At 46.6% G+C, this 25,344-nt stretch overlaps 1 protein-coding gene across 1 annotated transcript in view; it reads right to left on the bottom strand.

The window, feature by feature from the left end:
- The window catches only part of PCDH1 (protocadherin 1), a 112,160-nt gene that overhangs the window by 31,939 nt on the left and 54,877 nt on the right, over positions 1 to 25,344 (bottom strand). The window lies entirely within an intron of this gene.

Raw genomic sequence — 25,344 nt, 5'->3', positions numbered from 1 at the left:
ATTCTATGATGTTATGAACACATGTTCGAAACCCAAACCAGCAGCCCTGCCTAAACAGAAGTTGGCAGATAGGTTTGTTCTACACAATGGAATATATACTTGTCTTAATTTGCATGTAAGCAGTAAACAGAGTCATCAAGCAGGAAGGGAAACAAAGGAAGCTCAAACAGGTGAAAAAAACCAGCAGGGAACATCCTTCCACACTGAGTCTTTGTCTCTTAGCTGGAAATGGTTTTCAAGAGGGGAACTGGCACCACGGCTGGATTTCCAATTAGGCACACTAGGCACACGCCTAGCGGTGCAAGCATTCTAGGGGCTCCTTAAAGTTAAAAGTGGGTTAAAAGTTTAAAAGGGAATGGAGGTTGTCTGTAACTCTGAAATGTTCCATAACTCTGAAGAAGAGGTTACGGACTTCAGCCACATGGAGGGTTGGGGCTGCAGCTGCAGGGGAATGAAGATGGGGGTGTCAGGGCTCTGGGCTGGGGAAGCAGTGGAGTCGGGGTTTCTGACTGTCAGGGCTCTGGGCAGGGGACTCAGGGCTTCTGTCCCGTGGGAGCCCTGGAGCTCAGCACTTTAGACCTGGGGGGAGTGCTGGGGTTGGGGTTTCAGCCCCATGGCACCGCTCCTGGTTTCAGCCTTGTGGGGGCCACAGCTCAGAGCTTTAGCTATGGGGGGAGTGCTGGGGCTGAAACCAGGAGCAGAGCCATGGTGCCAAAGCCCCAAGCCCCAGCGCTCCCTCCTGTCTAAAGACCTGAGACCCAGTGCTCCCTAGGGTCAGAAGTCTGGAGCCCTGACACTGAAGCTCCAACCTTCCCATGGCTGAATAACTGAGCTGCTGCTGCCTCACTGGGGGCTTCCGGTTCCACAGGGTGTCCGGTTGATCAGTAAGTCCATAACTCTGCTGTTCGTATCTTTGAGGTTCTACTGTATTTAAATTATTGTTTATATTTCTTTTCCTTTTATATTTTACAGAAAATATGAAGGTCTGCTGTAAGCAGGGAGGGTGCTGAAGATACTATGCCTCAGGACGTGTAAGGCGTAAATCTGGCTCTGACTGGAACTATAACTGAGAAGACAAGATCCATTAATGGACGAAGGCACCAGGCCAGGTTTATTGTTAATAAATACTAGTATTCCACTGACTCTACTGGACCACTAATACATGTATGACCGTAACAATGGAACAACTCAGTAAACTGTGGGACACTCCGTTCCTCCCTAGGCTAGACAGAGAAACTTCCTGTGAGGCTCTATTTTATACATCAATACAAACAAGTTACATACTGCCCCTTTGACGTAGTTAGTTGACACCCTTTGACCAGTTACCACCCATTACCTTGTACATCTCTATCCATCACACTGTCATCCTGACATTATCTTTAGGATGGGTCAGTGTATTCCTGTTATCTTTAGGGAATGTGTTGGTATCAAGGTATTTTGGTACAACCCTTCTGGAATGTGTTTGCATGAGTGCTCTGTACCTAGCACCTCTTAGGAATGTGTGTTTTTGCAATATCAGCCCTAAAAAAGGAGTACTTGTGGCACCTTAGAGACTAACAAATTTATTTGAGTATAAGTTTTCGTGAGCTACAGCTCAATTCATCAGATGCATGCACTGCATATGCTTATGCTCAAATAAATTTGTTAGTTTCTAACGTGCCACAAGTACTCCTTTTCTTTTTGCGGATACAGACTAACACGGCTGCTACTCTGAAAAATATCAGCCCTGTTCTTACCAGACTCTGTGGGCAGGGCCTGCCTCTAGCTCAAAGCCAGATTTTGCTTTTTTTTTTCAAAGTTTTGACAGCTACTTTAGCCTAGACCTCAGGCCTCATACCAGGCCTCTAATAAAAGGGCTTATGTCTTAGGCTCTCTTCCTACTACACCACTAAAGCTAAAAAAGTGGGGCTGGATGACATTCAATGGCTTTCCTCGTGAAAGGGTTGCCATGGCAACCCGCTGGCCTGTGGAGAACCTGACCACATGCTAGCCCCCTACCTAACAGATACAGCTCAGTCTGTGTACCAGATGTGACTGCTGCACAAGTCCACTCTCAATTTAAGGCAGCCATCTTAGATGCCTTTGATATTTTGACAGAGACTCATCACCAGTGATTCTGATGGGAAAGGTTCCCACCTGGGGCATGACCATGGCAGTGGCCCTGTGTTTCAGAGAATATTGGTGGTGGGTGATGGCTCCAATGCAATGCAAAAATGGGAGCTTAGGTAGCCAAAAGAATTGTCCTAGTGCAGTTTACTGAAGGGTGCGACAACAGCCTGCAACCCCGTCCAAGGCTGTAACTTAAGCAAAGAATTATCATGTCACATTGGGGCCTATGGTGGAGACCCCCTAGGGTGGTCTGTCCCTCACCTTAGCTGACAAAGATGGTGGAAGGGAGAGCAAGGAAGGGGGAGGTGAGGACTGAGGACATGGTAACCTGATCCCAGCAAGGCGACAGCCACAGATCAAGAGTGGTGGTGGGGAACACGCCTCTGCCAGGCCCCCAGCTTAGGAAGTGTGGTGGGTTCAGGCAACAGCCCTTCTCTGAAACTGACAAGGAGTGCGGGAGACCAGGAGGAGTCAGGCACTTCCATTGAGACTGCCTGTACATAGATTGTCTTTACAACCAAGTATGGGTGGCTGACTCCAGGGCTTGTAATAAGGGGCCGCGGATACTACTAGAGCCCATGCAAGTGAACAGAGTGGAGGTGCAAGGCTTGATGGACTGGTGTTGCTGCCAGACTCTGGTGAGGGTGAGTCTGGCGGGACTGGAAACAGTTCCCATGGACACCATCTATTTGCAGTGCATCCGTGGGGATGTGTGCCCTTACCTGAGAAAGAAAGTGCTGATGATGGTGCAGAATCACAATGAGGAAATCTGTGTAGGGGTAGCCCCAAACTTCATATATTCTCTGATAATCAGACGGGATTGGAGGTTTTTAGAGACTTAATAAAGTCTGAGAATGGGGAGCCCTGGAAGGGACAGGCAGTGATACTAGTGATGTGGGGATTGCGGGGCCTCAAATCTTAGCAGGCAAGGAGAAGGAGGACCCAAGGAAAGGAACATCAGTCCCCACAGATGACTGGGGCAGGCCTGACTTCTCTTATGGGGGACGAACAACAGAAGGGTCTAAATGAGCCTATGGAGACCGACCTACTGTTGGACAAGGTTGATTCTGTGGAGGAACAGAAGAAGGACGCAACATTAAGGCTAGCCTACAAACACTATGCCTGAGTTAATGGGGAGATTGTGGAGTCCTGATTCCTGAAGCAATGAGAGGGAGACAAATTACAATTACAGGGAGAAAAAGTGTGTAGAGCAAAGAAAGACCAGCAGACTGGAGAGGTTAAAATGCAACTTCTCATCCCAAAGAAGTACTACAGGGAAATATTAGAATTGGCCCACACCATATCCTATGGGGGACATCTGGCTCTGGAGAAAACACAAAAACGAGTGACACTGTGGTTTTAGTGGCCAGGTGTCCAACAGGAGGTGTGAGAGTACTACCCCTTCTGCCCAGAATGCTAGTGGACAAGTCAGAAGATGGTACCCCAGGCCTCCCTGATATCCCACCCCATAGTGAAATTGGCATGGACCTGGTGGGTCTCTTAGAGAAGAGTGCAGCAGGTTTCTAATACATATCAATCATACAAAACTATGGCATGAGATACCCCAAGGTGATTCCACTCCACTCTACTCCCTTGCCCTTGGCTCATGAAAGTATTTGCCCAGGTGGGGATCGCTCTGGAAATAATTACTGATCAGGGAACCAACTTTGTGTCTCAATTTATGAGAGAGTTGTGCAGCCTGCTGAGAATAAAATCCTTAAGAACGTCCGTGTATCATCCCCCATCTGACAGATTAGTGGAGAGATTCAGTAAGACTAAAAAGTATGCTGCAAAAGTTCGAAGCCCTGGAACCTTGCCACTGGGACCAACTGCTTCCGCCCTTTCTGTTCATTGTCTGCGAGGTCCTACAGGCATTGATGGGCTTCTCATTCAAATTACTGTATGGGAGATAGCTGAGAGGAATACTAGATCTCCTTTGTGAGGCATTGGAGGAACAAGATTCCAAAGCCACTAACTCGATACAGTATGTGTTATGGCTGAGGGAGAAATTAAAGACCTTAAGTGAATTTGCAAGGGAAAATCTAGGGTAAGCAGAAGCCTACCACAAGGGAACCTGTGTCTGGGAGTTCCAACTGGGAGACCAAGTATTACTTCTGCTCCTCACCTCAGAATCCAAACCGTTGGCCAGATGGCAAGGCCCTTCTGAAGTGATCAGATGGATTGGAGCAGTAAACCATGCCACGCAAGAGGCAGGACACTAAGGTATACCACGTCAACCTGTTAAAGGCCTGGAAAAATTGGGAGGGGCTCCTGGTAGCACCATTTCGCCCAGAACCTGAACTAGAGCCACAGGCCCCTGTAACCCTCAGTTCTAAACAAGTTCCAGTGGGAAAGAACCTGCAGATGGAACAAAAATAGCAGATCCGAAAACTGGCTCAGTCCTTAGCTTTGGTCTTTTCTGAAGTACCTGGACAGACTCACCTGGTGTTTCACCACACAGAGACTGAGCCAGAAAAAGAGGTGAGAGAATTTTCTACAGTTGCTGATACAAGTGGGAAATAGTACAGAAGAGCTACAGGCTATGTTAGACCTCGGGGTAGTTGAGGAGTCACAGAGCAAGTGGCAAAGCCCCATAGCATAGGCAACTAAACAGGACATGTCTTCCAGATTCTGCATAGATTGCCAAAAGGTCAACAGTGTCAAAATTCAATGCCTAGCTGATGCCAAGGGTAAACGAGTTGTTAGAGAGGTTAGGGGCTGCCAGTTATATCACCACCATCAACCCACCCAGAGGTTACTGGCAGATCCCTTTGACTCCAGAATCCTGAGAAAAGACAGCCTTCTACATGCCATTCAACATATAACAATTTAAGACTATGCCCTTTGGCCTACATGGCGCAGCAGCTACCTTCCAATGTGCAGTTGCATACATTGATGAAATTATCATCTATAGCACATCCTGAAGAAAACATCTAAAGCAGTGGTTCTCAACCTTTCTGGACTACAGTACCCCTTTCAGGAGTTTAATTTGTCTTGAGTACCCCCAAGTTACACCTCTCTTGAAGACTACTTGCTTACAAAATCACACATAAAAATATAAAAGTGTGACAGCACACTATTACTGAAAAATTGCTTACTTTCTCTTTTTTACCATGTAATTATAAAATAAATCAATCGGAATATAAATAGTGTACTTATATTTCAGTGTATAGTATATAGAGAAGTATAAACAAGACATTATCTATATGAAATTTCAGTTTGCACTGACTTTGCTAGTGGTTTTATGTAGCCTGTTTTAAAACTAGGCAAGTATCTAGATGAGTTGATATAACCCCTGGAAGACCTCTGGGGGTCTCAACCCCTGGTTGAGAAACACTGTTCTAAAGCAGGTAGTGGTAATCTTGCATGCCTTCAAAACTGCTGGACTTATAACTAACCCATCCAAGTATTGCCTAGCTAACTGGGAGGAGACGTACCTAGAGTATATGGTGGGGAGGGGCATCTATGCCCATTGGTAGGGAAAGTCCAAGCCCTAGCAGAATGCCTGCCACAAAGAGGCAGGTCTGATGTTTCCTGGGATAAGCAGGATATTATAGATGGCTTATTCTGGATTTCACCACAGTTGTGGCCCTACTGATGGACCTGGTGAAGGATGAAGCTAACAAGAAGGTCCAGTGGTCCCACAACTGCACCATAGCCTTCAGAAAATTAAAGGATCCACTGACTGAGGAACCTGTCCTGTTCCACCTTGATTTTTCCAAACACTTCATTTTGCAGATGGACACCTCTGATGTTTGCCATGGGGCCATGCTTTCACAGGAAATTGAGGGAGAAGAACACACAATTCTTTACCTCAGCCAAAAATTGTTCTCCCAGGAAGTTTCTTACTCGGTAATCTGGAAGGTGACTGTGGCAGTGAAATGGGCTATCAAAGTGCTCCGCTATTATGTATGGGCCCAGCCATTCCATCTGGTAGTGGATCATTCACCCCATCAGTGACTGCATGCCATGAAAGATTATAACCTCGGATCATGTGAAGCTACCGCTCACTGCAGCCATACAGGTTCAAGGTACTACACTGGGCAGAAAAAGACCATAGGAATGCAGACTTCTTCTCAAGGGACAGGGAACTTGTTTGCACAGACTGTCCCTGCGATGTCCAGCCTGAGGGGGAGGGTGAGTGATGGGGTTTACAGACTCTTCCATAGGGTTAAAGGAGTAATGGAACAGTACTGGACCACGAGGGCCCCTCCCCTCAGCAGCTGCAGAGCATGCTCCAAAAGGAAGGTCTGATTAAAAAGAAACTCTGACAGGTAAGCAGGAGGAGAATGAAGGAGAGACTACCTGCATACAGGAAGCCAGGCTGTAGCTTCTGGAACAGAGGGATGTGCAGGGAAAGAGTCTGGACTGTGGGTAAGACCCAACTGGGAGGCCAAGTGTCTGACCCCCTTTTTCCCCGCTTCTCATAGGAATGGCCACACTGGGTCAGACCAAAGGTCCATCCAGCCCAGTATTCTGTCTACCGACAGTGGCCAATGCCAGGTGCCCCAGAGGGAGTGAACCTAACAGGTAATGATCAAGTGATCTCTCTCCTGCCATCCATCTCCACCCCCTGACAAACAGAGGCTAGGGACACCATTCCTTACTCTTCCTGGCTAATAGCCATTAATGGAATTAACCTCCATGAATTTATCTAGTTCTCTTTTAAACCCTGTTATAGTCCTAGTGTTCACAACCTCCTCAGGCAAGGAGTTCCACAGGTTGACTGTGCGATGGCTTGGGGAACACCACTAGTTACCCCTCTCCATTCTGAAAATGTACCATTTATTCCTACCCTTTGTTCCCTGTCTTTTAACCAGTTCTCAATCCATGAAAGGATCTTCCCTCTTATCCCATGACAACTCAATTTACGTGAGAGCCTTTGATGAGGGACCTTGTCAAAGGCTTTCTGGAAATCTAAGTACACTATGTCCACTGGATCCCCCTTGTCCACATGTTTGTTGACCTCCTCAAAGAACTCTAATAGATTACAGAGTGGTAGCCGAGTTAGTCTGTACAAAAAAACTTCAAAAACAGACTCCAACGAGAAACTGCAGAACTGGAATTAATTTGCAAACTGGACACCATTAAATTAGGCTTGATTAAAGACTGGGAGTGGATGAGTCATTACACAAACTAAAAACTATTTCCCTGTGTTTATTTTTCCCCCTACTGTTGCTCACACCTTCTTGTCAACTGTTTGAAATGGGCCATCCTGATTATGACCACAAAAGTTTTTTTCTCCTGCTGATAATAGCCCACCTTAATCAATTACTCTTGTTAGAGTTGGTATACCGACCCCCATTTTTTCATGTTTATATATATATATATATATCTTCCTACTGTATTTTCCACTGCATGCATCTGATGAAGTAGGCTTTAGCCCACAAAAGTTTATACTCAAATAAATTTGTGAGTCTCTAAGATGCCACAAGTACTCCTTGGTCTAATAGATTAGTAAGACATGATTTCCCTTTACAGAAACCATGCTGACTTTTGCCCAACAATTTATATTCTTCTATGTGTCTGATAATTTTATTTCTTCACTGTTGTTTCAACTAATTTGCCCGGTGATGACATTAGACTTACCGGTCTGTAATTGCCGGAATCACCTCTAGAGCTCTTTTTAAATATTGGCGTTACATTAGCTATCTTCCAGTCACTGGGAACAGAAGCTGATTTAAAGGACAGGTTACAAACCATAGTTAATAGTTCCGCAATTTCACATTTCAGTTCATTCAGGGAAGAGTATAAAAATATTGCTCAGGCATGCAGGAGTGAAATCAGGAAGGCCAAATCACACCTAGAGTTGCAGCTAGCAAGAGATGTTAAGAGTAACAAGAAGGGTTTCTTCAGGCATGTTAGCAACAAGAAGAAAGTCAAGAAAAGTGTGGGCCCCTTACTGAATGAGGGAGGCAACCTAGTGACAGAGGATGTGGAAAAAGCTAATGTACTCAATGCTTTTTTTGCCTCTGTCTTCACAAACAAGGTCAGCTCCCAGACTACTGCACTGGGCAACACAGCATGGGGAGGAGGTGACCAGCCCTCTGTGGAGAAAGAAGTGGTTCGGGACTATTTAGAAAAGCTGGACGAGCACAAGTCCATGGGGCCCGATGCGCTGCATCCGAGAGTGCTAAAGGAGTTGGCGGATGTGATTGCAGAGCCATTGGCCATTATCTTTGAAAACTCATGGCGAACAGGGGAAGTCCCGGACGACTGGAAAAAGGCTAATGTAGTGCCCATCTTGAAAAAAGGGAAGAAGAAGTATCCGGAGAACTACAGGCCAGTCAATCTCAACTCGGTCCCTGGAAAAATCATGGTGCAGGCCCTCAAGGAATCAATTCTGAAGCACTTAGAGGAGAAGAAAGTGATCAGGAACAGTCAGCATGGATTCACCAACGGCAAGTCATGCCTGACTAATCTAAATGCCTTCTATGATGAGATAACTGGCTCTGTGGATGAGGGGAAAGCAGTAGACGTGTTGTTCCTTGACTTTAGCAAAGCTTTTGATACAGTCTCCCACAGTATTCTTGCCAGCAAGTTAAAGAAGAATGGGCTGGATGAATGGACTATAAGGTGGATAGAAAGCTGGCGAGATTGTCGGGCTCAACGGGTAGTGATCAATGGCTCCATGTCTAGTTGGCAGCCGGTATCAAGTGGAGTGCCCCAAGGGTCGGTCCTCGGGCCGGTTTTGTTCAATATCTTCATTAATGATCTGGAGGATGGCGTGAATTGCACCCTCAGCAAGTTTGCAGATGACATTAAACTGGGAGGAGAGGTAGATATGCTGGAGGGTAGGGATAGGATACAGAGGGACCTAGACAATTTAGAGGATTGGGGCAAAAGAAATCTGATGAGGTTCAACAAGGACAAGTGCAGAGTCCTGCACTTCGGAAGGAAGCATCTCATGCACCGCTACAGACTAGGGATCGAATGGCTAGGCAGCAGTTTTGCAGAAAAGGACCTAGGGATGACAGTGGACGAGAAGCTGGATATGAGTCAACAGTGTGCCCTTGTTGCCAAGAAGGCCAATGGCATTTTGGGCTGTATAAGTAGGGGCATTGCCAGCAGATCGAGGGACGTGATCGTTTCCCTCTATTCAACATTGGTGAGGCCTCATCTGGAGTACTGTGTCCAGTTTTGGGCCCAACACTACAAGAAGGATGTGAAAAAATTGGAAAACATCCAGCAGAGGGCAATGAAAATGATATGGGGACTGGAACATATGACTTATGAAGAGAGGCTGAGGGAACTGGGATTGTTTAGTCTGCGGAAGAGAAGAATGACGGGGGATTCAATAGCTGCTTTCAACTACCTGAAAGGGGGTTCCAAAGAGGATGGATCTAGACTCTTCTCAGTGGTAGCAGATGACAGAACAAGGAGTAATGGTCTCAAGTTGCAGTGGGTGAGATTTAGGTTGGATATTAGGAAAAACTTTTTCTCGAGGAGGGTGGTGAAGCACTGGAATGCGTTACCTAGGGAGGTGGTGGAATCGCCTTCCTTAGAAGTTTTTAAGGTGAAGCTTGACAAAGCCCTGACTGGGAGGATTTAGTTGGGGATTGGTCCTGCTTTGAGCAGGGGGTTGGACTAGATGACCTCCTGAGGTCCCTTCCAATGCTGATATTCTATGATTCAGAACTCTTGGGTGAATGCCATCTGGTCCTGGTGACTTGCTACTGTTAAGTTTATCAATTAATTCCAAAACCTCCTCTAGTGTCACTTCCATCTGTGACAATTCCTCAGATTTGTCACCTACAAAAGGGGTAGGTGGACACTGGGAAGACCCAAATGAGTGTTTGAACTATTGAGACTGTGAATCATAGAATCTCAGGGTTGGAAGGGACCTCAGGAGGTCATTTAGTCCAACCCCTTGCTCAAAGCAGGACCAACCCCCAATTTTTGGCCCAGATCCCTAAATGCCCCCCTCAAGGATTGAACTCACAACCCTGGATTAGCAGGCCAATGCTCAAACCACTGAGCTATCCCTCCCCCCCGAAGGAAGAAACCCTCTGCAGTGGGAGAAGCTGAGTGCCACAACCACGTTCCAAACTGAAGATAGAACAGGGGGAGGTAGGAAGTGACCTAAGGGAGACTGGTCTGTTGTAAAAGCTAGAGCTGACTGAATATCAACTCATCCCTTCCCACTTGGGCCTTGCGCCAGGAGCCAGTGAAGAGGAAGGGCGTGGGTCCCCCTACACTTTTTCCTCTTCCTTCACCAGACCAGGGGAACCCATGGAGTCCAGTAGATGGTGGACTGTAACTTGGTCACTAGACCTTCAGATTGCCTGGCAAGGCCATCCCGAGACTCTGAGAGACTGTTGAGCCTTGGCTTGCTGGCCCCAAATGAACCCAGCTGCAAGTGCCCACGACGTATGCATGTTCACAACAGGGCTGAGGAGATCCTGAACTCTATTTCCTGGCTTCCATGACTTTACCTGGAAGAAGGTCCCAACACATGTCAGTCAGGCTCCACTTTTTCCAGCAGCTGCTGGGACACGGACACACACACACACACACACGATGCAGTGTTGAGGGTGTGACAGGCCAGGGCTCTGGGCAATCTCCTGGCACTTTGCTTTCCAGGTCATTATAAATGACTTGCATACAAATACTTAAAACATATATTAGCTATCTGTCTAAAATACTTACATGGTTCCCATGATTTTAGTGCCGGAGTTCCTCACAATCCTTATGGAAATAATATTGTTATACCCATTTACCAATGGGAAGCTGAGGCACAGAGAAATTAGTGACTTGCCCAAGGACACAGAGGGAATCAGTGGCTGAGTAAGGAATTGAGCCCATTTCTCCCAAGCTTCTGATCCACTGGGCCATCCTTCCTTTCGTCATGTTTTGGCCTGTGTACCTGAAAAAACTGTATTGACTGTACTGAACTGGCTTCCCAATTACTTCAAAAATATATCAAAAGAATGTTATGATTGCTAACTCTTGCCTTTTTTAGGTGCAATAGATAGTTCAGTGTATGTTGGATAGAGGACTGCATCAGTGAGATTCCAGTTTGACAAATCCAGGTAAAGAAATGCCTCCATTTTGACAGGTAAGCAGCTCTGATAGAGGGCTTTCTACTATTTAATAAGACATGGCGAAATTACTCCAAACAAGACTGCTACATGAGATTTAGCAATGGAGCTTCCAGGCAGTTAAACGAAGGGCCTGCAGGTTTGGGTGGAGCAACTGATATTGATCTTGGGAGATCAAGTCCGAGTGTAATGAGAGTGAAACTGGAGTTGCCTCTGACAGGTCCAGTAGAGAGGAGAACCAGTGCTGGCGAGACATGTTGGGGCTATTAATAACTCGGGCCTGGTTCCACTTGATCTTCAGTAGCACTCTGGGAAGGACTGTGATTGGGGGAAAAGCATAAAACAGCTAGGGTAGCAGAAAAGCAACTATGATACAGCCTGACAATTTTATTCTTTACTATCGTTTCAACTAATTGTAGCCTTGCAGCAAGCAAATTGATGACATTTTCTATTGGCCTTGTTTGGAAACAGGTCTATATGTTGGAAAATGCAAACCTGAGACACCATTCGTGACCTTGATATATTGCTGTGATGCTCTGCACCTCAGGGAAACACCCAGCACCCCAATGTTCATCCTTGTAAAATGATTGGGTGGTATCCAATGCAAAGTTTCTTATGTTGGGTGTCTTCAGAAGGCTCATGAAGCACTGAGCACTGTTGTTATAGTAATTGTTACAGTAATGTTATAGGTTATAGTTATGAGGCTGAAAATGTATCCTCATGGCTTAAAATAAGCCCAGGCAAAAACTCTCCAAGAGCAGAGAGGCAGTTCACACCTCATCAGGGCAGGTATCAGACAAACCCAGCCCAGCCTCAGAGGAACAAAGAACGCTGGCCTAGGCTGCAACAAAAGGATCTGTTCAAGTGAGTCGTCCCCCCTCCCCACCGCTTCCTTTAGTCAGTATGGGACCGTGATGAGGTAATGCTCACCTGACTCTGAAGGGGGGGAAGGGGGAAAGCCAAGAGGGAAGAAAGAACATGATAAAAGGGAGAGACGTTTGCCATGCTCTCTCTCTCTTCCACCTCCATCTACAAACACCACATCAAGTGACTGAAACGCTGATCAAAGGGGAGAGCCTGGCTGAAGAGCAACCATCCAGCCTGTGGTGAGAAGCATCTAAGTTTGTAAGGCATTGAAAGTGTTAAGATCAGTTTAGAATGCATTTTGCTTTTATTTCATTTCACCAAATTATCCTTTGACTTATAGTCACTTAACATCTATCTTTATAGTTAATAAATTTGTTTGTTTATTCTACCTGGAGCAGTGTGTTTTGTTTGAAGTGTGTCAGAGGCCTCCCTTGGGATAACAAGCCTGACACATATCAATTTCTTTGTTAAATTGACAAACTCATATAAGCTTGCAGTGTCCAGAGGACATAACTGGACACTGCAAGATGGAGGTTCCTAGGGTTGTGTCTGGGACCGGAGGTATTGGCTAGTGTCATTCGGTTGCACAATCCAAGGAGCAGCTTACATGCCAGAGGCTGTGCGTGAACAGCCCAGGAGTGGGGGGTTCTCACAGCAGAGCATGGTAAGGCTGGCTCCCAGAGTCAAGGATTGGAGTCACCTAGCAGATCACCGGTCCGGATAACACCAGAGGGGAACTTCACAATTGCCACATGAAAGTAGGCATCTCTTAAATTGTAGGCAGTCCCCAGTATCTAGGGAGGCAATAATAGAAGCCCGGGTGATTGTGTGGAACTTTATCTTTTTGTTGAGCTGACACAGGTCCAAAATAGGTCTGAGACTGCCCTTTGGCTTGGGGATTAGGAAATAGGAGTAGAACCCCTTTCCTCTGAGACTCTGCGGAACCTCCTCTACAGCTGAAGGAGAGACTAAACCTCCTGAATTAAGAGTTTGCCATGAGAGTAGTCCCTGAAGACTGAAGGGGAGGGAGAGTGTGGTAGAACTGAACTGGAGGGTATATCTCACTTCCACGTGGCTTAACACCCAATGGTCCTTAGTAATGCAGGACCAAGCACTGAGAAAGTGGGAAAGGCAGTTTGCAAATAAACAAAAATGGGGTCTAACTTCCTGGGAACTGGTATGGCCTCCACTGCAGAAGCCATGGACCTGGCTGCTGAGTCCACTGAAACCAGTGCAGCTTGCAATGAAGCTCTTGCCACAGATTTCCCCTCATCCACTTACATGAACTCCTGCCTAGTATCTTCTGGCAGCATGTCTCTAAACTTGAGCATGGTATCACAGACATTAAAATTATATTGGCTGAAGAGCACCTGCTGGTTGGCAATCCTAAATTGCAGCCTTCTCCTCCCCGAGTAGAATAAACTTTCCTGACAAACAGATCTAAATTTTTGCATCTTTTGATTCAGGGATTGCATCTTATAGAAGATAACATCATAGGACTGGAAGGGACCTGGAGAGGTCGTCTAGTCCAGTCCCCTGCACTCAAGGCAGGACTAAGTATTATCTAGACCTTCTCTGACTGGTGATTGTCTAACATTCTGTGATAAATGAAGGGGGGTGGGGGTTAAGCTCTGTTTTATGGACACCTAGCCAGCCAGTTAGCTATAAAGTCTCTCTTGGTGGCTGTTCTCCGCTTGCTTTACCTGTAAAGGGTTAACAAAGTCCCCCAGGTAAAGGAAAGGGACTGGGCACCTGACCAAAAGAGCCAATGAGAAGGCTAGAACTTTTTTAAATGGGGAAAAAATTTCCCCTTTGTGTCCGTTGTTGTTCTCTGGGAAAGAGGGGAACAGAGAGCAGTTATGCTATGAGAAGCTTTAAGCCAGGTATGATCATAGATCATCAGATCATACCTAGAAATACTTATTTGGAACCCCCAAATGTGTAAGTAAATCAGGAATGTTTAGAAGATGCTATTCGGTTTAGTTTTGTTTATTTCTTATGGCTAGTGGACTCCTCTGTGCTATCCCCAGATGCTTTTGTTCTGTTTGTAACCTTCAAGCTGAACCTCAAGAGAGCTATCTTGATGTTTAATTTTTGTAATTGTTTCTTTTAATATCTAGCAAAAAGCCTAAGTTCCAGATGTATTTTCTTTTTTTGTTTTTAATAAAATTTACCTTTTTTAAGAACAGGATTGGGTTTTTTGTGTCCTAAGAGGTTTGTGCACATGTTGTTTAATTAGCTGGGGACAACAGCTGATTTCCTTTGTTTTTCATTCTCAGTTCTTCCCTGAAGCAGGGGGTGAAAGGGCTTGAGGGTACCCCACAGGAAGGAATTCCCAAGTATACCTTTCTGGGTTCTCAAAAAAGGGAGGGGTTTTTTTTGCATTTGGGTGGTGGCAGCATCTACCCATCCAAGGTCAGAGAGAAACTGTAACCTTGGAAGTTTAATACACCCTATTGGGATGAATGGGTCTGCCAGAGTGCCTTAACGGGATCCATATTTGCCTCACTGAGAGGCAAGGTCACTCTGGAAGGATCTGCTGAGGCCAAAATATCTATCAGGAGGTGCAAGGATTCTTTCACTTCTTCCACCTGGATGCCCAGGCTTAAGGCCACCCTCTTTAACAATTCTTGGTGGGCCTTATAGTCATCTGGGGGAGGTGAAATGCCCCCTGATGAGCCTGTGTCATCAGGAGAGGATGAAGAGGGGGCCAGCATAGGCTCAGGCTGCTCTTCTTCCATCACTTGTCCAGTGGAGACCTCCTCATCCAGCTCTTGGCACCTGGTACTAGGCTCAGGAACAGGTTCAAGAACAGGAGGTACCTGGTGGGCAGATACTGCACACCTCTCCAAGGTGACTGAATAAGAATGCCTAAAATATAATCTAGAAAACATAGGGAAATCCCACAGATTCCAAAAAGGCAACTGGACAGGTGTAGGCCCCAAGTGACCTCCTGACCACCCACTTGATGGTACTCTTGCAGAAGGATCCCTTGCAGGGTAGTAGTGCTTCGACGGGGACTAGAGAAATGGGCTCCAAGGTTGGGAAATGTAGGACCCAACCTCTGATTAATAGGAGGACAGCTCTCCTTCTGATAGCCATGGAGGTGCTGCTACTGATGGTACCAGTGACTGAGGCCAAATCACAAGTCGCAGCATAGCAAGCATTGCGGGCTTCCCCCCTCAGTGGTACCAAAGGACAAGCCATCTGAGGCAAATGGGGCTGACACAGTAACGAGCACTACAGCAATGTTGTTGGAGCCCCTGTGTCCGGTGGTACCAAGAGTGCCGACTCCTGTACTGTTGGTGATACCGGCACTGAAAGTGACAAGAGATCATTGGTACTGAGCATGCTTTAGGCATTTGAGGCTGCCAGAAATTTCTCGTGCAGTTCCACAGGTGCGGAAGGTGCTCCCTCAGGGCCTGGACTCAACAGTACCTGCCTCGATGCTGGAGTCATTGCTGCTGGTTTCTTGGGTGCTGGAGAAGAGGAGTGCTTGGACTTCAGCTGCACTTTCCTCTTAACCCCATGCCTAGCAGACTTCGATGCCAGACATCTTCTTTTGGTGGGTTGCTTGGAGGTCTTATGACTCTTCCTCGGCAATCGGGAGGGTGAGCCGTTTTGGAACTCAGGCAAAGTAGGAGGCACACTCCTAACTGACACAACATACTGACTGACCTGGCTCTGACAGAGGTCTCAAGCCTACCTCAATAAGTAAAAAATGTAGCCTGACTTCAGGATCCTATTTTATGAAAGAATTAAAGTCACTGCAGATCTGCACCATATACAGGGTCAAATTAAATGTATACCCCAAATTAAAAATCACAGTAAGAGAATCAAAAAAGTGCCATTATGGCTAAACAAAGTAAAAGAAGTGGTTAGAAGCAAAAAGGCATCCCTTAAAATTTGGAAGTTAAATCCTACTGAGGAAAATAGAAAGGAGCATAAACTCTGCAAGTCATGTATAATTAGGCAGGCCAAAGACGACTTTGAAGAGTAATTAGCCAAAGACTTAAAGGAGCTTTCAAGGAAGATAAGGCCATTGCATAGAATCATAGAAGATTGGGGTTGGAAGAGACCTCAGGAGGCCATCTAGTCCAACCCTCTGCTCAAAGCAGGACCAACACCAACCAAATCATGCCAGCCAGGGCTTTGTCAAGCCAGGCCTTAAAAACCTCTAAGGATGGAGGTTCCACCACCTCCCTAGGTAACCCATTCCAGTGCTTCATCACCCTCCTAGTGAAATAGTGTTTCCTAATATCCAGCCTAGACCTCCCCCACTGCAACTTGAGACCATTGTTCCTTGTTCTGTCATCTGCCACCATTGAGAACAGCTGAACTCCATCCTCTTTGGAACCCCCTTTCAGGTTGAAGGCTGCTATCAAACCCCTCTCACTCTTCTCTTCTGCAGACTAAACAAGCCCAGTTCCCTCAGCCTCTCCAATTTGTCCACATCCTTTCTGTAGTGGGGGGGCCAAAACTGGATGCAATACTCCAGATGTGGCCTCACCAGTGCAGAATAGAGGGGAATAATCACTTCCCTTGATCTGCTGAAAATGCTCCTACTAATGAAGCCCGGTATGCTGTTAGCCTTCTTGGCAACAAGGGCACACTGCTGACTCATATCCAGCTTCTCATCTACTGTAATCCCCAGGTCCTTTTCTGCAGAGAAGCTAAAAGAATTCTTTGCATCTGTCTTCACTGCAGAGGATGTGAGGGAGGTTCCCACACCTAAGCCATTCCTTTAAGGAATTGCTAACAGAATGCTGGGAATCATTAGGAAAGGGATAGATAATAAAACATAAAATATCATATTGCCTCTGTATAAATTCATGGTACACCCACACCTTGAATACTGCATGCAGATCTGGTCACCCCATCTCAAAAAAGATATATTGGAATTGGAAAAGAAACAAAAATTAAAAGGGGTATGGAACAGCTTCCATATGAGGAGAGATGAATAAGACTGGACTTTTCAGCTTGGAAAAGAGATGACTAAGGATGGATATGATAGAGGTCTATAAAATCATGACTGGGTGGAGAAAATAAATAAGGAAGTGTTATTTACTCCTTCTCATAACACAAGAACTAGGGGGTCACCCAATGAAATTAATAGGCAGCAGGTTTAAAACAAACAATAGGAAGTATTTCTTCACACAACGCACAGTCAACCTGTGGAACTCTTTAGTAGAAGATGTTGTGAAGGCCAAGACCATAACATGGTTAAAAAAAGAACTAGATAAGTTCATGGAGGATAGGTCCATCAATGGCTATTAGCTAGGATGGGCAAGGATGGTGTCCCTAGCCTCTGTCTGCCAGAAGCTGGGAATGGGTGACAGGGGATGGATCACTTGATGATTGCCTGTTCTGTTCATTCCCTCTGAAGCACCTGCATTGGCCACTGTCGGAAGACAGGATACTGGGCTAGATGGACCTTTGGTCTGACTCAGCATGGCCGTTCTTATCTAGGTAACAAATCTGAGGAACTGTCCCAGATTGAGGTGTCAATAGAGGAGGTTTTGGAACAAATCGATAAATTAAACAGTAATAAGTCACCGGACCAGATAGTATTCACCCACTCAAGGAACTCAAATATGAAATTACAGAACTACTAACTGTGGTATGTAACCAATCATTTTAATCAGCTTCTGTACCAGATGACTGGAGGCAGGGGCACTGGCATAGAGGGGGCCTAGGGGCCATGGCCCACCCACTTTTTCAAAGTAGACAGACCTGGCCCATCTACCTTTTGACACGGGCTTGGTCCTTTGCCCCTTCTCTTCCCCCTGAGACCCCATCCCCTGGTCAGGCTAGAAGCTGGACCCCATCTGGGTAAGAGCAGCCTGCAGAGCCCAGGCAGCAGGGGGGAGCCCCTGACTCTCCATCTGCCTGGGGTGGGGATTCAGGGGGCAGGGACATGGGCTAAGGGCTTCTCTCAGGCCCTCACCCCACCCCAGGCAGGTTGAGGGGACTGGGTTCCGTGGCCTGGCTTCAGCTTCCAGCTTGGCCAGGGGTGGGGCCTTAGGAGGAAGAGGAGTGGCAGGGGTGAGGCCATGGAGGGGGTGGGGACTCGGGGTCCCCACACTTTTAGGCAGAATCAGTCGGCCCTGAGAGATAGCTAATGTGATGCCAATTTTTAAAAAGGTCCCAGAGGCAATCCTGGCAATAAAAAGGCTGGTAACCCTAACTTCAGGAGCAGGCAAATTGGTTGAAACTATAGTAAAGAAGAGAATTATCTGACACAGATAAAACGATTTGTTGGGGAAGAGTAAACACAGCTTTTGTATAGGGAAATCATGCCTCACTGATCTATTAGAATTCCTTGCGGGGGGGTCAAAAAAACATATGGACAAGTGTGATCTAATGGATACAGTATAGCTGGACTTTCAGAAGGCCTTTGACAAGGTCCGTTTCCAAAGGCTCATAAGCAAAGTAAGCTGTCATGGGATAACAGGGAAGGTCCTCTCATGGATCAGTAACTAGTTAAAAGACAGGAAATAAAGGGTAGGAACAATTGGTCAGTTTTCAGAATGAAGCAAGGTGTCTGTACTGAGACATTGCTTTTCAACATGTTCATAAAAGCAGTAAACAGTGAGGTGGCAAAATTTGCAGACGATACAAAATTACTCAAGATAGTTAAGCAAAGCTGTCCAAAGCTTTTATACTGCTTGGACTCTCAGGGGCAAGGACTGATAAGCATAAGCAAATGATCCCCATGCTTGGACTAAATTAGCTCTAAAGGACATATAGAACTTGCTTATTATAGTAGCTTCTATTACTTTTTGAAACTTAAGACTGGAACTCATTTGTGTGTATATATGTTTACCAGCTTTAACCTTGTAAATAACTCTCTTATTTCCTTTGGCAACTACTTAATAAATCTTTAGACAATTTATTATAGGATTAGCTACAAACTTTATCTTGGTTTGAGATCTAAAGATGCAATTAACTTGGGGTATGTGACTGGGATTAACCTGAATATTGCTCTGATCCTTGATGTAAGGGACCATCTATCACAAAGGAAAGCTTACCTGGGTGGCAAGATAGACCAAAGTACCAGATTGGACTGTCTGTGACTCCATGTTAAGGCTGTTAAAGTGCTTGAGAAGTTTACACTTGATAACTGGTTGGTGAAATCTAAGGGCATGTCTACACTACAAGTTTATATTGACCTATGTTAGGTTGACTTATAGCCACTGCAGTAATTACTGCAGCGGTTCACATCCACATCCTTCTGTTGGTGATGCGCATCTTCACCAGGAGCACTTCTACTGACTTAAGAGGGGCAGTGTTGGGGGAGCTAAGAGCCTGGGCTCTCAGCTCCTTGCAGCTCCCCACCCCCCACCAGGAGCACAAGTCCCGTCAGGAGAGGGACAGCGTCCAATGTTATCTCTTTTGGCAGGCCCAGTAATTCCATATCAACAACATGTAGCCACATACCACCCCAAGCAGGACTGCTAACACCCATAAAGCACAACACATAGCCACATGCTGCCCTGGGCAGGGTCATTAATACCCATGAGAAAAAGAAGAGGAAGAATCCTGAACCACCTGGAAACACACAGGCCAAATCCCAAAGGCCTTTTGGAGTGAGGAAACTAAGACAGGGATTTGGGTACAGGATATCTGTATATCTCTTGTGCTACCTAAGAGTTAAGTGTGTATGTATTTAGAAATGCCTTAGCTGTGTTTGTGTGTTATTTGCTTACACTTTCAAGTAGTCCCCAAAGGGGAAAGCAGTACACTGGAAGACTGGCAGCTTCAGTTGTCCTCTGAGAGCATGCACGAGCTCTTGGGGATCTAAGGAAAGCCAGCACTGGTTTCAGGGCCCAGGCAATTGGTGTATCGGGTTGGCACCTGGAATGTGTTCCTGGAGGCCCATAGCCAGATTGACAGTGCCTATACTCTGCCCAGCCTAAGAAAGAGAGCTGGGAAAATAGTGGCTTTTTTAATTCACAGGCAATTCTACGCCCCCCTCCCCCCCCCAAAAAAAGTTTTGTTTTGGATCGAACTTAAAACCAAAATGTTCTGAATTTTCAGTAAATCAAAACATTTTGAGTGAGATTGAAATTAAACATTTCAATTGCCTCAGTTTTGTAAGGATGCAGGGAATAAAACCTAGGTACGCAGAGCCTGGGGTGGCTGATATTCCCACCATACCAGCAGAAGGCCCTGCAGAGGCACAGCCAGGAAGCGGTGTGAATAGGCGTTGCAGGAACTACCACCCACGAGACCCAGAGTGACAGTACCCTGCAGTCCTCTGATTGGCCAAGTGCCCCTACTTAATCCCAGGTGTTGGCCCAGGAAGTTGTCTGAGCAACCACATAGACCTTGTGTGACGTTATTGACAGAATCTGTAACTGTATAGATCGTTGTTGCAACCAAAGTCCTGTAGTGGCTCCAAATCTTGTAAAAAGGGGGTCAAATAAGGTGTCTAAGACAAGGTTATGGTTTTCTTGCTATGATTATGCTATCTGTATATGTGTATCATTTTTGTAGTTGAAGTTATGCATATTGTCTCTATACTGTCTGTATTTCAAACTTATGCAATGCTTCTGGGTGACACCCCAGACAAATTGGTGTCAGCTCTGCCTAGCCTGACACCAAGGACCATCAGCTATACAATTGACCCACTGAGAGAAGGCAGACATGCCTTGTGACTGAGCAAGGTATGCAGGGACATGCCTATGGACAGAACTCTGAGGTTTTTCCAGGCCATGTGATGGACAGCTTGTCCTTGGGACAAAGAAAGAAAGACCACATGGCAAGAGACTATAAAAAGCTGCTGCAGCTTCTCCATCTTGTCTTCAACCCTGCTTCTTACCTCTGGCGGGACTTTGCTACAAACGGAAGCTCTACACAAAGGAGTGATCATAGAATATCTCAGGGTTGGAAGGGGCCTCAGGAGGTCATCTTTTTGTTCCTAATAAGCTTCTTTTTATTATCCTTAATTCTGCTAGCCACAGATTTCTCTTTGTGTCCATTTGCTTCCCTTATCAATTTTCTGCAATTCCTAACTTCTGATTTATATTCGTTACTATCAACATCCCCTTTCTTCCATTTGTTTGAAATATTTCCTTTTTTTATTGCTGCCTTTTCTTCTCCACTAATCCCCGGGTAGTTTTTTAACCAATTTGGCATTCTTCCTAAATTGTGGGATTGTGGCTTTTTGGGCATCTAGTAAAGTGTTCTTAAACAATTCCCAGCCTTTCCTTACCAGAGCAAGTTTCAATATTATGGGAACAGATGTCTTCAGAGTGAGCAAGGGAGCTGGCAGCCTTACAGGTAAGTAATGCAGAGGTCCCCAGCTCAGTATTTCACACTCTACCAGATGACAGCACTGCAGAGTGCTGGATAGGAAGTGGGGGACATCCGAGTCAGGTACTAAAGGTACCAACCAATTGTGTTACCAGGGAAGATGGCATATGTCAATGCCAAAATACTGTAGAGCTCTCCCTCAACAGCCTACTAAATCTTTTTGGAAAGGCTCATGCAGCCTTTGCAACTCAGAACTTCACTGCAGCTTACACGGTAGGAGGTGTCCAATAAGGAAGGATCCAAAAGTGTCTGTGATAACTAAATAAGGGATGACTTACAGAAGAAAAGACACAACTACCATGCAGTTTGCCTTTCAGCAGAAGAGATATCAAAAGATGATCATCCACCCATCAGATCTCTTAGGCTTTGAACAGTCTCCTGGGGAAAATGGTGAAGACCCATCATTTTGAACATTTATTACTAGACTAGATAAAACTCTAGAAAATGTACAATAGGGTGCAGTCCTGCACCTGCCACAGATGATAAGCTGTGTGGGATCTAATAATAGTGTTTCTCCAGCATTAACTTCTCATTCTGTGGGCAAGAATTGCCTATGCTTCCAAGATCTCAGAAACAAAACTAGATTTCCCTGTATGGCCCTTGTTGAGTTGGCACTGTTAGAGGACTAGCTGGAGAAACTGAATGAGCCGATTCAAAGTCATGATGATATCTGCTCCATAGGACTCCTTAATTTGGGTCACACTACTAGTCTGAGCTATGAAATTCCTAATGGATCAGATCTTAATATGCTAGCCTCACCAGAGGAATCTCTAGCTAATTATCATGAAGTAAGGTAGCAGTGTAACTAGGTACCTTTCAAGCTACAGATCCCTTTGCCTGGTTCCACAGTCACCCAGTGTATCGCCTAAGTGGATCAGAATTTTTGACCCTATTCTCATATTCTCTGTTGATATAATTATCTTTGTGAGACAATCTGAAGAACATAGAGACAGGCTAGAGTTAATGTCAGAAGAATCAGTGGAGCCCGGGCCTCTCACTCTTTCTGCACTGCATCAAGTTTGTGTGTGTACCAGCAGCTGCAGGAAACAGGGGAGCCTGACTAACATGTGAGGGGAGCTTGACCCAGGCCAGGTGATGATGGCCACAAAATACAGTTCTGTATCTCTTCAGCCCTGTTGTGTATGTGAACATGGCGTGTGCATGCATGTGTGTGTTGGCAAGCACGTATGTGTGGTGTGCATGTGTGTGTGTGCACACCTGGCTGCTGTCCATGGCAGTGAGCATGTTAGTGAAGGCACCTTACTATAGGAGGGAGGCTTACTATAGGGGGGCTCAGGGCTGGGGATTGGGGTGCAGTAGGGGGTCAGGGCTCTGGGGTGGGGCAGGGGATGAGGGGTTTTGTGTGCAGTAAGTGGCTTTGGGTTGGGGGGGGCTCAGGATTGGAGCAGGGGATTGGGGCATGGGGTTGGGGCATGGGATTGGGGAGTGGGCTTACTTCAGGCAGCTCCCAGTCAGCGTTGCAGTGGGGGCTTCCTGCCTCTTCTGGCACCACGGACCACACTGCGGCCCAGAAGTGGCCAGCAGCAGCTCCGACTCCTAGGCGGAGGCATGCAAGCAGCTCTCACGTGCAGGCACTGCCCCCTCACTCCCCAGCTCCCATTGGCTGGGAACCAATGGAAGCTGGTGCTTGGGGCAGGGGCAGCATGAGGGGCAGGGGCATGTGCAGAGCCTTGTGGCCCCCCAACCTAGGAGCTGGCTGCAACCCAGTGCCTTACATTCCGTGACCCAGTACCGGGTCACAACCCGCAGTCTGAAAACCACTGGTCTAGCTCACTCCTTGCACTCTGATCCCCTGCTGAGAACTGAATATCTCAGAGATCAACAACATAGTGGGGTCTAAATTATCTCCCTCTGCTGGCTAGTCAAGGGGTCTCTCCAATAGCATGCTGACAGCTTTGCTGGAGCTGAAACTGACCTGAACAGGATTAATCATCAAGAAGGGAAAAAGAGTCCAGAATAGTCAGAATCCCAGAGGCTAAAGGCAGCTGCAAGTCTCACTAGCCAGAGGAAGGACTGTGTGGCTAAAGCACAGGGCCAAGATTCTGTTGCTGACACTGCAGCCTGACCATGTCACCTCCTCTTGCTGAGCCTCAGTTTCCCCACCAAAATCTTCCCCGGCAGATGCCATATGCTGTCAGTGGGAACTCTACTCTGCTGCTTGTTTCAGCCTTCTGTGAGTCCCCATCTGTCCCTTGTTCTCTCTCTCCTTCCTTCATCTCCTCCTCTGTCCAGCTCCAGTCTCTCCTCCTTTCCTATTCCCTCCTCTGTTTTCACACAGCCTTCATCCTATACAGAACACTGTCATTATTGATGACACTCAGTCATTGCTCACCCAACTGACACGGTGTCATATCAGAATTCTCCTCACAGGTCCCTCAACAGTCCCTTCCACTCACCCAGCTGTTACCTGAGGGTTATTACACAGCATACGCAAGAGATCCCAAGAACCCCATCAGCCAGGCCCCAGACCTCCCCTTTCTCCCTTTTTTCCAGGCTGAATGTTTTTCCTCTTTGGGAGGAAGTGGTCTGTATGAAATTCCCACAGATAGAGGGGGAGCTTTATGCCATTTTAGCACATCCTGGATTCAGGGGCCACTTCAGTCCTAGAGATTGCTCTAACTTGGTCTGGCTGCTCCTGCTGGGTTCATTGAGCAGCCCAGAATAGCTGGAGCATAGTGCACTCCAGCCATATCCTCTCAGGCCCCTGTCCCAGAAACTGATAAGGAGGGATTTGAGGCACATCCCACCAGGCCTTTGCCACCATGCAATCCCCATCGCACCAAGGGTATTCCCAGTGGAGAGATACAGTGGCTTTCCAACCCCCTAGGCTGCCTGTGGGCCCCCCCCACAGGCTTTGGCCACAGCAAGTGCCCAGCAATGTGCTCATGCAGATGCCCTTTATCTACCCTGTCCCAAGTAAGAGAACCCCTGTTTATTTCCATCTCTCCCAGCACTAGGAAAATTCACAACGACAATTTTGCTGCCCTGCTCTTCCCCAAAGGTTTCTCTGCAGCCCACTTAGTGAGAGGCCTCATTTCAGAGGAAAACTCCTGTATGTCAGAATGCAGACAGCAGAGTAAGGAAGGTATTGGGCACATGGCCAGAGCCTGGGCAGGAGGAGGCAACTTAGCCTGACAGAAGATAGCCTGGGGAAGTGGTTAGTTGGAGACAGACAGACCCCTGGCACTCGGAGGGCCAAAGACAGTGCCCACGCCATGCCTGAGATGGAGAAGAGGCAGATGATCTGCGGTGGGAGCGAAGAAACATTTTTGATGGGACCATAAAAAAAGAGTTAGGCTGTTATGGCGAACAAACTCAATGGAAAGCCCTGATGCCTTTGGGTTTGCCACAATCATACTGCACCATGTCCCCTCTTCTTCCAATGTCTATTGTTATCCCAAGGTTGGTCCTTTTGTATTCTCCCTCTCTGCCACTACAAAGGCTCCCATGGCTTCAATATCCACCTCTACACCAAGGAATCCCATAGGCCCTCTCCACTCCATCTTGTTTCTACCCCAACTGCTCCTCTGAGTCTGTTTAAACAAGAGTCTGGGACCCAGTTTTAACATATAACATATAACTGTACATGCTAGTCTAGACACTCCCCTGGCCTTTGTTCCAAGACACAAAGAGTTGTGATTTGCCCATGGGCTCAGTCACAAACTGTATCATAGAATCATAGAATATCAGGGTTGGAAAGGACCTCAGGAGGTCATCTAGTCTAACCCCCAAGATCTCCCCTCCAACTATCCTCCATGATGTTCTACTAACAACTCAAATCAAAGCCTTCTGGTTCCCCTTCTTCCTGTGCCATATCAGCCCCAGGCATCCCTTTAACTCCTTTACTCCTACCTCTAAAGTCCTGTTTTCTCCTTTCTTCCTCTCCAGTGACCACCTTTCTGAGCCCCTTCTCATCCTTAGTGGTCTCTTGCCTTCAGAACTGTGACTTTCTCTGGCCTCCCTGCCTCACGCTGTCCAAGGCTGTCCC

This window comes from Eretmochelys imbricata, chromosome 8, assembly GCF_965152235.1.
Source record: "Eretmochelys imbricata isolate rEreImb1 chromosome 8, rEreImb1.hap1, whole genome shotgun sequence".
Taxonomy (NCBI): domain Eukaryota; kingdom Metazoa; phylum Chordata; order Testudines; family Cheloniidae; genus Eretmochelys; species Eretmochelys imbricata.
Note: the sequence above shows the minus strand (reverse complement) of the source record. Positions and strands in the feature narration are given on the sequence as shown.